The 15,875-nt window shown below is 40.6% G+C and overlaps 1 protein-coding gene across 34 annotated transcripts in view; it reads right to left on the bottom strand.

The window, feature by feature from the left end:
- The window catches only part of adgrl2a (adhesion G protein-coupled receptor L2a), a 91,928-nt gene extending 76,779 nt beyond the window's left edge, over nt 1–15,149 (bottom strand). For 33 of the 34 annotated variants that reach the window (XM_061738426.1, XM_061738427.1, XM_061738399.1 and 30 more), the window contains exon 1: nt 14,534–15,149. The gene's annotated coding sequence lies outside the window, so the exon portion shown is untranslated. Of the gene's footprint in view, nt 1–10,130; nt 10,203–14,533 lie in introns of those variants that run through there. The other variant, XM_061738393.1, reaches the window with a different exon arrangement.
- Nucleotides 15,150–15,875: the final 726 nt, after the last annotated feature.

The raw sequence follows: 15,875 nt of genomic DNA on the forward strand, positions 1-15,875 counted from the left end.
AAATGGGCAGGTCAGGAATGGGAACCCTGCCATTATATGGGCATCTCATGGTGATAGAACCTGCCAATCAAGTCCAATAAGTCCTTGACACGCTATGATTCACCTTGAAAACACCCAGAGAGAAAGCAGTATGGAGTGTATACTCCTCTGTCCAGCAACGCAATCAAATTAGTAGGTGCTCATGAATACTTTGAAGAGTTGATGCCTACAGAACACATAAGGACACGATGAAAGACACATTTGTTGTGTGTTCCAGTTTGCCATGGACAAATAACCCTAAACAAGTCAAGGATTAAACAGAATGAGCTCGGCATTTAGCCCTGGTGCTTTCATAAACTCATCTTCTCAATATCAGCTTGAGTTCATTGTTCAATTGTTGTTATTGTTTGTTTTTTTTTGTTTTTTTTTTGTTGCTAAAAATAAACTTGAAAATCAGAAAAAAAGGCATAGTAATAAAATGACAAAGTAGATACCAAAAAAGACTGCAATACAAAACTTTGGGGATTCAAGCACTGAGTCATTCATGATGTCTTTGTGTCTTCTGCTCCTTCTGTATCTTCTGCGTCACTACTCATCTAAAACACCATGATTGTTTTGGAGGAAAGGGACCTACATCCTTTGGAAAGCCAGGACGGGGTTTTAGTACATGATGATAACGCGCTGTATTTAACCGGATAGCCACCAGTAAGCAGCTTTTGTGACCCCATTCCCTCCCCCTTCTCAAAATGAGCAGCCAAATGGTTAAAAAAACCCAGCTCTATCCTTTCGATTAAGAACCTCACCATCAATAATGCACTGTGATCATGAGGCGTTATTAAACAGGATGATTAATTTTTCAGGTGGTGGGCAGCAACACAAAACATAGCGAAGGTAACGGAGAAGATGACTTGTGAGAGACGCGTTTTAAAAGGGAGGGGAGAAAGTGGGAGCGTAAGCCATTTATCCACCGTGTGTTGTCGTCCATCTCGGCAACGAGAAACAAAAGGAAAACTGCACAATTATCTTTGAGACAAAAAAAAATAAAAAAATCACAAAAAAAATGTGAATGTTTTTCTCTTTACTTTGGACAAAAGATTTGTTATAAAGCAAATCATTGAATTAATCGAAAGCTCAGCTGTGATATTGTCTCGCAGCCTATTTCAGAAAACTCATCATTTCCATTGTCTATAAGCCCCAAAAGCTCTTTATTCTTTATTTCCCCCCTTCAACAATGCCCCCCACTTTTATCATTGGCTATTTAATTGCCAGAATCAATAGTTTAATAATGGTTTTAACAGGCTTCACCTTATCATTGCATTGAACGTCACTCAAACGATACATCTTAAAAGGAAAATCTCCAAATCGCCACAGCTTGGAGAAAAATGATTGTCTTTCATAGATACTTAGAATTTTGAGGGGGAGCTAATTCTTAGAAGCATCATCAATGATGTGGCCCACCTTTGGCTCAGTGTCTAATTGAGGCTTTTAACCTTCCTGTGGCTCAGAGAAAGGACAGATGCAGTCAAAATAAGCAGCGCTGCATGAGCTCACTTTTCACTAAAGCGGAAAACAAGACGAGAACTTTAACCTAAACAGCTAAAGCAATACTATAAAAATTATTCCAGCAGTGGAGTGAATGCAAAGTATTCTGCTGGTGCATTTCTACCCCAGCGATGCCATATCTATTTTCAATCTGGAAGATGGCAGGAATGCCTTTGTCAGGCAGCGGAAGCGGCGTATGTCAAGCTAAAACAAGGTATAGCATGTGTCTTGTCAGGAAGCTCAGACGAAAGAAAGTGGGTGTAGTCTTTCCTGTATGCAATCACCTGTCAGCCCTAAATCTTCACTCAATACTTCCACGTGAGTGCTTGGATATATCTGATTAAGGTATATTTGGCCTTTTTTCCCCAAAGACACAGAAAATGTCAAAAATGCATTTGCGCTACAGTTCAGAGATGAATGCTTCACATGCTCTGCTGCACCATAATGTGAAATATCTTTTCAACAAAAATGTAAAGAGGATAAAACTGTCTGGGGCAAAAAGAAAGAAAGAAAAAGGAAGCAGCTAAGCCACATGTCTACACAGCAATAAGACAAGAGTGAAGGAATCAAGTTGCTTTGAATTTTTCAAGCTGCTTCATTAAAGTTCCTCGTGCAATCATGCTGTCGGTGCTCCTTGCCCTCTCCCCACCTTCTGCTGTAAAAGAGAGAGCACAGTTTTTAGGGCTGAGGCCCCGTTTACACGTAGCCGGGTATTTACTAAAACGGAGGCGTTTTCATGCGTTTTGGCCGTTCGTTTACACGTAAACGCAGCTCAAAGCCCCCAAAAACGATCATTTCTGAAAACTCCGGCCAAAGTGGAGATTTTCAAAAACTCCGTTTTCACGTTTGCGTCTAAACGGAGGAAAACGGAGGAAAACGGAGATTTAAGCTTCAGAACGTCACATTATGCACCAGAAACTCACCAGCGTCATGTGTGCGACCTGTGTTTACAATTAGTTTGGCCACCGTCAATATTTTCTTGTATTTTACCTGTTTTATATTCTAAAGTCACACTTAAAAGTAACTTTCTCCCCCCCCCGTGTAGCCTCCTGCTCATTCAAGCCTGTGAGCGCGTCAGCCAGCAGCATGAAGCCTGAATTATGGTTCCGCGTTAAATCGACGGCGTAGGGTACGCGGCGACGCGCATCGTACGTGCGCGTCGCCGCGTACCTTACGCCGTAGGCTCTGCGTTGGTGTAACGCGGAACCATAAATCAGCCTTAACTGGAAGTTACACACGTGTCATTTGTTGATGTTTTTCCAGGATTCTGATTGGCTGGCATGACGTTAAGAGCGTTTTCATGCGGGTCCGTGTAAACGAGGATTTTTTTGAAAACGTAGAGGGGAAAATATCCGTTTTTGTAAATACCCGGCTACGTGTAAACGTGGCCTCAGTCTTCTTCACAGCACGCATTTGCATAACATCAGCACTGTGAGGAGGATTGTGATGCAAACAAGCTCAGATTGGCTCATTCCACTCCCCCACTTTTATAACTAAGGTGCAATAGGTTCTCACTCCTGCCTGTTTGTGGTTCAAAGGACTAGCCCTCTTTGGGAATGAGTAGATTTTTTTTTTTGTTTTGGGTTAAATTATAGGGGGGAAAAGTTGAATTACAGTTTAATGTGAAATGCCACTAAAGAAACACTTGATTCAGCTTACATACACACGAGAGTAATGCTGTGAAGCTTCGCCTTCGTCCAAATCTAAACACGTGGCCATGCCTCAGGAGACAGATGATAATAAACGTTCGTTATGGGCAAAAATATCTCCCTTCAAGAATGTTCCTCTGCTCCCAACTGACCACGATTCAGGTTCAGCTTGATTAAAAAAAAAATATATATGTAAATGGATCCGGGGCTTATGTTATCGCCCCCCGCCACCCACCGTAGGACGGCAGATGCAGCAATCACTGCTCCTGCACCTTGTGTATGTTCAATATGTGTTTGCTCTTTTGTGATAACGGAAAGGAGGGAGGAAACAAACAGGGCTTTCTTTTGTTGAATTTTTGAATAACTGGACCAAAGTCAGAGAATCTAAAGACACAAGGAGAGAGAGCATGCAGATACAGGAGGCCGTGGAGCGGACTGCGATAAAACATTCCCTGGGAAATTATCTCCCTTTCTTAAGACCCTCCTCTTTTGAATACCAAACGGATTCATATTCCCAGGCAAATTTTTAAAGGCTGACCGATGTTGTTCTTTGCCAGACAATAGTGGATTTCAGCACAGGTCGCACCATTGAACTGCCACGTTGGTAGCACGAGGCATAGATTTTAATCTGAGTACGTCTGCATAGGTAATGCACTCAAGTGTAATTGCTCCAGTTTAAGTTGCACACAATATTAACAGGAGTGGAAGACTTACTATAAATATGAAATGTGTGCGATAACAAAGTCCCATATTTAAAGAGAAAGTACTGCGTTGACAAGAGAGAGAGAGAGGAAAAGATGTTCTGCAGAGCAACGGCAAGTATCAGCACCGTTTCTGAGCACAATTCAACATTAGTGGATAATTTATTTTGCTGCGTAAATGATATTTTAATGTCACTATGGGTGTTGGATTATATTGTAAAATTAGTTTGCTTGTTTCAGTCAAACAACAATCAACAATAACTTTGTGTGCAACATGATAAACTTTTCTATTGTCTTTTTGAATTTCACTCCAAATGTGATATCTCTTCCTTCAACACTGATTCAGTTGATATTTGCAGCGTCACCTTGTGTAGTAGAAGGAATGTAACCCTTACCTACACAAATGACCAAAACCATGCTGTTTTTTGAGTAAGTTACTTATTGATCCACACCCGTGGACATCATGTTATACTTTCGCAATTAATGACGACAAGATCAAACTGTATTTTTACTCCCAAGTGAATGTATTCTTATGCGTAATGGGGAGAAAAAGTTTGGAAATTGCTTAAAATTTTAACATAAATATTTCCAATTTCGTTTGTTAGATTTAAGCTTTCAAATGCAGAAAAAAATCCTTGAATGTCATTTCATTTGCATCATTTGGAAATGAAACAGAAGTGTAAAACTAAACCATTCAAACATATGCATATACTATCTTCTGAGTAGGTGTTCACTGTAGTGATCATTATACAGAAAAAAAAGGAAAAACAATCTGCCACTGAAAATGATAAAAAGCAGTTAAAGACAACATGACTGAGCAGGTGCAACCTAACACTTCTCACAAGGGACAGCAGCTATACGTATCTGAGCACTTCTGAAATAAATGATTCAGTTAAGACATAATGATTTTAAGGATGAATAAAACGAATCAAAGCATTCACCAGCAGTGTCTTTGATTGCAGTTCATGGTTTACTGAAATGCTATTCAGTCCAAAAAAAAAGAAAAATAGGAGATCACAACTTCCAGTTAAAAGCAGCAATAAACTCCAACTTCAAAGGAAAATTTCATGTCTATGACTAATAAATATTCAGTCACGTTCTGTGAATATTTTCCCTCTTATCCTTCTGCGTCATGTAGACCAAAATATCTACAGCGACAATTAGCACTTCTGTTTGAGACCATTACCGCATGCTGCAGTTGTTGGAATCTTGTGGAGCCTCATGAGACATTTTCTGTTCCGGCTCAAAAGGTTTGAGTTTTGTTTCAGTGTTTAAATATTAAATATGCACCTGTGAAAATCTTGTGGCACAGATTTAAGGAAAATGGCCCTTTCGTCCCTAGGTAAAGTCGGCACACCCCTCTCGCTGCTGCTGCTGCTGCTGCTGCTGCTGCTGCTGCTGCACTGTTTCCATTACGCTCAGGTGAGAGAATAAAAGATCCTTTTCTCTGCCCCTGCTGTAAAAAGTAAAGTGAGAAGGTGTTGCAGCGTCTGCCACGTTCACCACCTCTTGCCGACTGGTGGACTCAGCTGTGGTGTCTGGTCGCTACATTTCAGCACTCGCATTGATAGAGTAAATGTTAATCTTAGGTAGATCTTCTAAAGTGATGCTGAGTATCTAAACAAAATATACAAACTCAGAGATGTGTTCCCAAGCCCCACAGAGAAAATGTTTCCTGCTGTTTAGGCAGGTCTCGGCCTCTTGGAGCTACAGCTACTCGCCTACGCTTGAGTTGGTAATGGCTAGAGGAGCTGCCTGTCAGTTCACTCCACACTCCCCAGATACCAGCTCAGACTGATGAATGATGGACTCTCTACTGGCTATTTGTAATGACAAAAAATATGCACACATTTCTGTGACTGTCTCCTTTATACAGATTTTGTTTTGCATATTTTCTTCAACCAATACAGAAACGCATTTGACACTTTGGTTCAGCTGCAGATGCTGAAACTAAAAATGAAACTTGTTACCAAACACAGACGCTTTTGTTGAGTGCTGGTGCAGCGCTGAGCTTTATATGTGGTCACCATTAAAAAGGCTGCTTTGATGTTGAATCAATCAAAAGGACATACAAATGCTTGCCTGCCTCCATACGCCCAGTTCTGTTGTGTTTGACCGGACACGTTTTCCATTAACAGATTTTAAAAGCAATGGCGACCTGTCCAGGGTGTACCACAGCCTTTTGCACGAAGAGAGCCGGGATCGGTTACAGCAGACAGTGGGCTTAAAGAGGAATAAGCGGGTGTAGATAATAGATGGGTGGAGTTTAAAAATATGTTTGGTTTTGTTCTAAATGTTGGCATATAGCGACCAATGAGTATTATTTGTCTCCAAAAATGAAAAAGTCATCCAAAGGTTTCTATGTTGCAGCAGACAAAATGACACTGCACAAAACCTGATGCATGACCAAATTTAAAATCACTGTTTACTGAATCATACACATCCAGCCCTAACCAGGCCAATAAAGTATCCAACATTTTGTTATAGAAATATGTTACCTTTCAGGAAAATTATTATGTTATCTAACTTTGTGCTGCAAAAGGAAAAACCAAGATGTCTTCAAATTTGTTTTTTTTTTTCTTTCTTTCAATCCGATTCAGTCTGGATCAAGTGATCTGTAAACTGAAAACATTGTCCTCTTATATAAAGATACCAAAAGTACTTAAAAATACACAAGATTAGCAAAAAAAGTGGGATATTAAAAAAAAGAAGCTAAAAAGGAAAGTTGTACTTTGAAGCGGTACTAACAAATAATAAGATTGGAATTCTTACTTTTTTTTAATCAAACAATGAAAAATTAGTGTTTTGACATCAGTCTTGAATATTAAAGCAATGTCTTCAATAAATCAAATGTGTCTTGCGGCTTTTTGCTTACAGCAATAACACGTCAGATGTGAAGTGGAAGCTGCAGTTCTCACACTCGTCTCAATTAAAATCAGTTTGCTCAAGTCTGACTAGCTGAATTAGACAAACAGGTCGGCCTGATGGGTAAAGCAGTCAGAGCATGTGTGATTTATGGCAGAATTCACACCAGCAGAGCCGCCTCACACCTCATTTAGAAAGAGGCATGATGAATTATTAGGGCAGTCTGTATATGTGTTTTTCCTGCACTGGTGCCAAAGAGATCACATTAGAAGAGAAACGAACTTCGGTGTCAATATTAAGGATTCCAAATGTCATTATTAATACATGAAAAATCTGACATCTCCATCCAAACGCACACAAACGCATATTGAGGAGTGACTTAACTGCAGCATTTAAGATGTTCATTACCTCCACTCCACAGCAGTGGAGGAGGAGTTGGATCCACCAGGCAGCATTGAATGCCCAGACCTGGCACAGCTGTACAAGCAAAGCTGTAAAAGGAAGTCACCAGCCACTGTCGCTCAATCTGTGTTAATCCCACGCTATGTGCGTGCACGCCAGTCCCACTCCTCGTGTCCCTGCTTTTCACACTCCTAACTTCAATTTGGCAGGAAACTGGACTTGTTGCATCACTTCTTCTGGCTGAAAATCCTTTCGGCATATATTTCTCCTCCAATAATCTTTTTCTTTTTTTTCTAGACACCATGATGGCTGCGTTATCACGCTCAATTGATTCAGTCGTCATTTCTCTGCTACGTTTCTTGCATGTTGTTTTTGTCTTTTGGGTATTCTTTGTGTACATGATGTGTGACTTGTTTATTCTGTTGCACCCACGCGATGTGACTTTTAACAGCAAATGCGAGTGCATATGAGATTTTAAATCCTTTAATGCCCCTGAATCGCTTCTTAGTTGATCAGATCATCTTCTAAATGGCCTTAATACACTAGCAGGGCAGTGTGTTTGTGTGTGTTTGTGTCAAAAAGTGTCAACAGCAATAATCTGTATTTGTCATTTGCTTTATTCTGGAAAAAAAACATGCAATTATATCACATTGTTACTGTAAGTGGCTAAATTCTCTAAAAATCAGCTGTATTATTTGGGTTTTACCAAGGCAGCACTGTTAAACCTCAGTAAGGTTTACAGACAGAATCTTTTATCCAAGCTCCTGCCAAATCAAATCCTAGCCCTCAGGGCAGAATTTCTGTTTTCACATCCCATTTTGTCCTCTGTTTTCAAATACTTTCCCATGAAAAGCTTCACTCCGGTTGACCTAAGCAGACAGGAGGGGTGGCACGGCTCTGTGGGCAACAGAGAGGGAGGCTCTGTACTAAGACAGTAGCAGGTGCAGCTGTGACAGTTGCCGTGTTGTTGCTAGCACCACGCAGTAGTCAAGATGAGGTTCACAGATGTAGCCACTCAGTGCAGTGCTTTATTGGCTGCCTGAAACAATGCATCTCTGTCAGGAACAACCCCTCCTAAGGCCATTTCATTCTAAGAGTCCTCCGTATGAAACGTAGAAAAAGCTTATTCTGACATACAAGGTCAATTCTGCTCGGTGGCAAGATAACCAGAGATCCCCCCAAGACACACATTTCAACCTGAAGTAGTTTATTGTAGTGTAATAAGGGGTTCAAGAACGCGTCGGACCAAAGGGATTTAGATAATAATAACTATAATAATAACATGAATAATAATAATATTAATAATAACAATAATAATAATATTAATAATATACCATATATTAATGTAATTAGGTAATCCTATCCTTTTCATAATTATACATAATTGTATAATTAGCACAGATCTTTTTTCTAATTATTAGTATAAGTATTATCACTGTGTGAAAGAACGTTTCAGATTAATTATTACCAGGCTTCTCTGCAAGTGCAGAGTAATAAGTCAAGAAAAAGACAGCACCCAAGGCTGCCCCTTTCCCCAATGTGATTCTTCCAAGACGCTGGCTTCCAGTCAGGCATCACCTCCAGTCTGTGCTAGATCCTGGAGAACTTATGACAACAATTCAGATTTTTCTTTTTTAAATGTCTTTTATTTATTTATTTGTTTGTTTTTTCAAGCAGGAGCTAACCATAGTCTTTCTATAGGCCCCTGAATAAGTTAACAAATTGCAGTCCAACACACTGTTACGAGGTTTTGTTGAATCTTGTGGTAGCGGAGATCTGAGATAATATGACTATTGTTTTCCAGTAAAGCGCCCAGTCTCTGCTTGTTCAATTACTGGAAGGAGTCTCAATGAGGGCAGTTAAATCATTTGCAGAGACATTATCTACGCAGAGAGAAAAAAGACTGAAAAGAGAGAGGGGAGGAAGAAGAGGAGGAGGAGGAGGAGGTGGGCAAACTTTGGTTTGGAGAGGAAAAAGAAACATTTTTGTGGACCACACATGGAGTGTACTGAGAGGACGAAAGCAGCAGGATTCATAATTCACTGCAGGAAATTAATAGACTAATGCAGCTCGCTCTGTTTCAGTGCCAAAACCCACATTATAAGATACATTTCCATTACAGGTGATGATGGATATCTATCTGGATTATTAAAACGTACACAGAATGTATGAGGAGCTGCCTTATAACTTCAAGCTTTAACACATATGTCACCAGCAAACAGACCGATTCACAAGCCCTCAACTGTCAGCGTGAGCAATCATTAAGAGATAATTTGATTGTTTGTTCAACCTCGGCTGTGTTTGACGTCTCTGGCATGGTGGCAGTTGAGCAGACAATTATTTTGTTGATTAGTTTAGTTTTTCACAACTTAGCATGCCTGTGATATTCCTCTGAAACTCCCAGACCAGACGCTCAGCTCCATCTGACTTGGCAGCTAACAGTAGAAGAACAAAGCTTCCACATTCCTCAACTAAATACTGTACAATAAAATATCATTTATCGAACCCGCAAACTGCCAAAGCCATCAAATTCAGAAAAACAAAAGTGATGTGAAATGATGCAGTCAATAGCATTAAACAGTAATAGCTGAATCAGGAAATCTATTTGTGTATTTAATCAATTAAATCAATGTTACTTTATAAAAAGCATTTTCACTAAATTACTTATCTCTGTTAGTTTCCTGAATAACTCTGAGTGAATATTATAAACACACACCTAAAACAAAAATTAAAAGAATGAGCAAAAATGAGCAAATATGTTTTTCAATCTTCCCTTCATTCATTCTTTTTTTCCATCCTTTGAAACGCACACGGCCGTTTCTCTTTGCAAGTATCACACTACACTTGACAGTTAAATTGAAAGCGGTTCAAAATAAATTGGTATGCAACTCCCTTCATGCATCTAGAATACAGCCCGGGAAAGACGAATTAGAAATAAGCCCATCCGCCCAAACGGAAGTAAAATTGTATTCTAATGCTGAGCATTGCTTACCTGGATTGCACTTCTGAGAGACAGTCGGGCTGACTATTCGGAGCAACGCCCACACAGTCCAGCATGAAATTATTTTTGAGGTAAAAAAAAAAAAAAAACGAAAAAAAATTTAAAAAAAACAAAAGGGAGCAAAACTTTTCTCACTTCCAAAATTGCCAAGGACAACAGCAGCCTCTACGGGAGAAATGTATTACTCTGGTATATTTACCCGCACCATCCCAAAATAACAGCCCTGTCTTGTTGGAACGGGGGCTTTTAAGTGTGGATGTGCTTTACTCTGCTATAATCCAGCCGAGACGTTACTCCTTCCCCTGGCAGACGTCCGCAGATCCCCCCCTGTCTCCCAGCCAGGCCTTGCTCTCCGCTGCTATGGCAGAGCCGCAATAACTGCTGTTTGCTCAGAGCCTTGCCTCCCAGGTTCTCCTCTGTCACACACAAACCGAATATTTTCCCAAAGAGCATTGCAGCTGTGCACAGATAAGGACGAGTCCTGTTCAGATGGTGCTAAGAATGAGATAGAGTGTGTGTGTGTGGTGTGTGTGGCGCGTGTGTTCTGGTTTAATAGTGTTTAATTTAAAATATTAAAAAAGAAAATATCAAAAATAAAATGCGAGAACAAAAAGCGATTTTTTTTAAACATTTTAAATTGAATATTCATTCAATTTCCAATTGTTTTTGTTCTAAATGTTTAAAAATCTTCCATGAGATCGAATGCATCAGCTTTGATATTTTTTTATTTTATTTCTTTTCTTTAAAGGAAACGAAAAGCACACTATATCTGAATTTTTTTCTTCCCAAGCTGCTGTACCTTGGAAATGAGCTAAACACACAGTGCTGATGGCGAGCAGGAGAACCCAAGCAGCGTTTTCAGCCCGATGTAAAACACACAAGCAGCGATCATAAACCAGGTCAGTACTTCATACCCAACTGTTTTATGAGCAGAAGACATGAGTTTTTATGACCTAGTTTTGCACTTTGTACTTCCTTTTCTTCCATGTGCCTTTTAGAGGAGCACAGAATGAGTGAAGCCTTGAAAAAGCCACGCCATACAAGCTCGGAGAGGCTGCCACTTAACCACTGCTCAGAAACCCCAAATGCGAGCTATCGGCTAATAGCCGTGTTGTTTCCTGTCACCGGAATTTGAATTGAGCCTTACTTTGTCCTTGCAGAGTAATGTTCTGCTGGGAAATTATTTAGGCAAGCAGAAAGTTTCACCTGCCATTTCGGGGGCACCAAACCTCCCGCTGCACCAGAGGCCTTTGGCAAGTGGAAACAAATGTTTCACAAAATGGCAGGGAGGGGAGCACATTGGCGCACAGCGTCTTACTGATTGCCAATCGTAAAATAAAATAAGTCACGAAAAGGGAGGCATTGTGGCCCACCAAAGGCCTGCACGTTATACAAAATTTGCCATAACCACCTTTTACAGCCTTGTTTATTCCCTTTAATGGCAGGCAGTTATCTGCACAGTATGACTCCATGTACGTGGTTGAGCGATAGAAAAGGGTGCATGTGAAAGCACGACTCCACAATTTACACCCAAATAAGCAATGGTGTGTAAATCTAAATGTTTTAACTCCCTGCAAGCCTCCACGGCTGACACACTCACAACACCCATCATTGTGTTGCTTTTTTTTTTTCTTTTCGAGATTTTGTAACGTGGCAACTAGCACGTCATTTAGACAAATTGCCACTTCAAACTGGTCGCCTGCATCTGCGAACGAACACTGTGATGCTCATGAAGGACAAACATGAATTTAGAGGTGTTCACCATACACAAAAGCATAAGATCAGTTCAGCAGTGCAATACAGCCACAGCACAGCGTTTAATCCAGTCGTATGGATCCGTCGATCGCTTTTCACGTGAAGACAACAGGCTCCAATTCATGCTCGCAAAGAGACCACGGCACAAAAATGATGCGAGCTAATCTCGCAACTGGTCCCAGTGAATTCAGTCAGTAACAGATTAACTTAATAAACCAGCGAGTCAAAGACCCGGAGACAGTGCAAAAGCTCAGCTGGAACATCCCGGCAGAATATGATGCAAATCTCTGTAATATCATATTATTTTTAAGATTTCATACTTAAACCTATATAGATATGTACTGCCTGTATTGATCTGCGAGCAGAGATGAACACAGAGAGAGGCATCTGGTACCCTGGCAGATCAAGAGCAGCTGCAGTTCTTTGAAACCGGACACACTAAAACATGGATTTAGTCTGAAAAAGGCACTTTTATCCTCAAAAATACTCATAATGGCATGTCTGACTTTGACTATCAAGCGGGACATGCAAGTGGATGGTTCTTTTCTTTGAAATGCAAATAGATGGCATTATTTCCATTGGAGGACAATATAGTGACTTGTCAGACGCTCACAAATGAAATTAAATTCAAGTTTTCATGTTGTTTTCATTAACATTTTTAGAAAGGCATTGATTTAGAATACAATGCTGAAAAGTTTCTGTTTCGTGTTTGTGTGTTCTTTTCTTTCTCTCTTTTTTTATTTCTGGGAAACATAAGCTTTTCCCCTTCATTATATAACATGGGTGAGTGAGTATGCAGCTCACTGATAGCGAGAAAGTTTGTATATCATCTCCCACTCTAACAGAGCCACAAACAAACAAATGCACGAGTTACAGCAAGACGTCATATGGACCTGCTTGAAACGAGGAGGAGCAGGGGACACGTTTTAGCAGTTTCACCAGCCAACATACGCGTATTGTGAAGCTTCTCACGCTCAGCCAAAACCAGTGTCAAAAAATACTACTCCTTCCATTGTGGAGGGAAGGGCTCCGACCACTTTGATATGCTAATGTGTTCCTTCATGACAGCTGGAATTTGCACTTGCATTAATTCAGATCTTTTTTTATGCACAAACACGTGGAAATCGAGTCCCCCAATAAAAAATGAAATAAATAAATAAATAAATAAAACCTGGAATGAGAAGTGAAGCTTATGCAGGCTGACTAAAGAAGAATTCCCAGCAGGTCCACACAGAGAGTTTGTCTTTGCATGAGACTGAGCAATCACGTTGTTATGTATGAGGAGATAAAGCACTTCATCCTCCAAACACTTTTTGTATTGTTTTTTTTTCTTTGTCATCTAATTTACAATCGTAGAAAATGTCATGTATACTTTTTTTAGTCGGGCCCAGACATGTTTGTTTTAAAAAAAAAAAGAAAAGAAAAAAAAACACACCCACAAAAAGTCACCTCTACTGTTACATTATATTCCACTAATGATTATTTCCACCCACTTCCTAATTACCACACATTTTTGGTCTCAAAACTAGACAGGACCTCTAAACTTCGGCTTTCCCTCTTAAGAGAAGGTCTTCAATCAGAAAAAGGGGAAAAAAGAAAAATGGGGGCTTGTGTAGACTGGAGCTAAATTTGTCCCAGTTCAGATCGATCAGTAATGATCGCTGTGCTCCGGGCTGCCATGCATCAGCGCTGACCGCTGCGCGCTGCCCGGCCACGGCTGTGCGTGTGCGAGCCTGCTGCCTATTCTTAACACATGCTTGACGAGACACGTTCAAATCTGTAGGCCTAAATAATACATGTGCAGTAAAAGGATCTAATTTTACTGCCACTCTGCGCCAACTGGCTCGCAGGCGTCCAAATCTGCTCCGTTTTATTTGTGTTTTCATTTCTATTTGTCCCTTTAGAGATTTCCACGTTACTTTCCACGCTTGCGCTGGCTGCAACTGCATCGCATGGCTATCTGTGGCCAAAACTAATTACTACATTTGTAAGCAAGGCTCGAATGATTTTTTTCTCTCCCTTTTCCTTTCTTTCCTTCTTTCTTTTGCTCAAATAGTCTAACCCCAATTATAATGGATTAGCCTGTGAAAGCTCTCCAGAATCACGCCGACATCGCGTCTCAGGTCACAGCTTCCCTGCATTTCTAAATCCCCATTCAAACCAACAAGACCATCAGTGGATTTAAAACGCTCAGTGACCAACACCAACAGCAAACTCCTCCTCGACTTTGGAGGCATAAATTCCAATTAAACGGTGCTTTGCGAGTTCTGGTTCACCTAAACGCGCTGCGCCCCCACTTTGGAATAGTTTCCATTCAGGCTTACAAATCAATCCACATCTGGTTACGTTTTCATTAACCTCTTTTCAATTAACCACGGTGCCTGTTTAGTTATTTAAATCACAAACACAGACTTTTTTTTTTTAAAGGCTCCTTCATTCGTCGGATTTAATTATGCTCCAATGTGTTTTTTATAACAGCTGATGAAATATGTAAAATGTCATTCTGAATGTAACTGAGGTGACCGAGTAGGACACAAAAGTTATCACTTCACATTCGCACATAAACTAATGCGCAAGCTCTGATTTAGAGTAGTAGCCTATAGTGATGTGACTAATGAGCAGGAAATTAAAAGTCTTACCTTTCTTGAAAACGGGGTTAAACGGAGTCACTTAAAGAGGAAATGTCAGTTGTGGGGAAAAAAAGAGATGTAGTTTTTCTTGTGAGAGCCGGTGTGGTGGAAGTCCTCTGGTGTGCGGGTCTGATGCATGCTCCCTGGTCTGGGACAGAGCTGCTCTCAGGCGGCTCCCCCGCTCAGCCCGTGCCTGCGCCGGACACGCACTTCCATGGCACAAAAAAAGCTTGTTGTGCGCTCAGACCTGCATCAACACCTCCTGCACCTCCTGCAGCTCTGGAGCAGCTCTCCGAGCTCCTCTGCGCAATCAATCCCTGTGCAGCAACAGCAAACAAGCAAGAGAAAGAGGAGCGCAGCTTGGGGACGTGTGGGGGAAAAAAAAAAAAAAAAGAAAAGGCAAAAAGACTGAGAGAGGGACAACACTGAGTGGGGGCTTTTCAGTTTCTGGTGGAGGGGGAGATGGCGAAAATTGCTACTTATAGGCGCAGATGATGCTCTCCTGGCTTAGTCTGGATCAGAGTGTGGGGGACTCGGCAAGTTTCATCGGCTCGCCTCTGGAAGAGATCCCGCACACAGTGTAGAGACACTTGGAGGAAGCAGCGCAGCGGCTTCCAGCATGCAGAGCTGAGCAGGGAGAGCAGGCTGTCGTCTGCAGTCTGAGCCGCAGGACTCACACAAAACCAGACATGGAATCACAATCCACTGTGACTCGGAGTCCAGAGTCACCAGCAACAGACTAATCATGCCTGGCACACTGCAAAAACTCAAAATCTTACCTGGAACATTTGTCTTATTTCCAGTTAAAATGTCTCAATTTTAGTAAGAAAATATCTCATTATACTTAAAACAAGAGTCATTACCAGAAAAATAACTTGTTATTTGACAATTTTCACCTGTTTCAAGTAAATTTTCACTTGAAATAAGTAGAAAAATCTGCCAGTGGGACAAGATTTATCTTCTCATTACAAGCAAAAAAATCTCTCAGATTTTTCTACTTAATTTAAGTGAAAATCTACTTAAAACAGGTGAAAATTGTTGTTTTTTCCAGTGGTGAGTCTTGTTTTAAGTCTAATGAAAAAATGTTTTTGACTAAAAATGAGAACTAGAAATATTAACTAGAAATAACACAAATATTCTTGTGAAGATTTTGAGTTTTTGCAGTGCAGGACTGTTTTTTTGTTTTCTTTACAAAGACTCAAATACATTATATTAATAGGAGGGGGTTTATCAATACACATCTCTTCATTTCCCCCCCTTATTTAACTTTGAGATGCAACACTGCCTTCCATTTGGGCTTGCAAGGCCCACATTCTGTCACAGTAAGAAAGCAGAGCCTATTCAGCCAGTG

Source organism: Cololabis saira, chromosome 13, assembly GCF_033807715.1.
Source record: "Cololabis saira isolate AMF1-May2022 chromosome 13, fColSai1.1, whole genome shotgun sequence".
In the NCBI taxonomy this organism is placed as follows: Eukaryota; Metazoa; Chordata; class Actinopteri; order Beloniformes; family Belonidae; genus Cololabis; species Cololabis saira.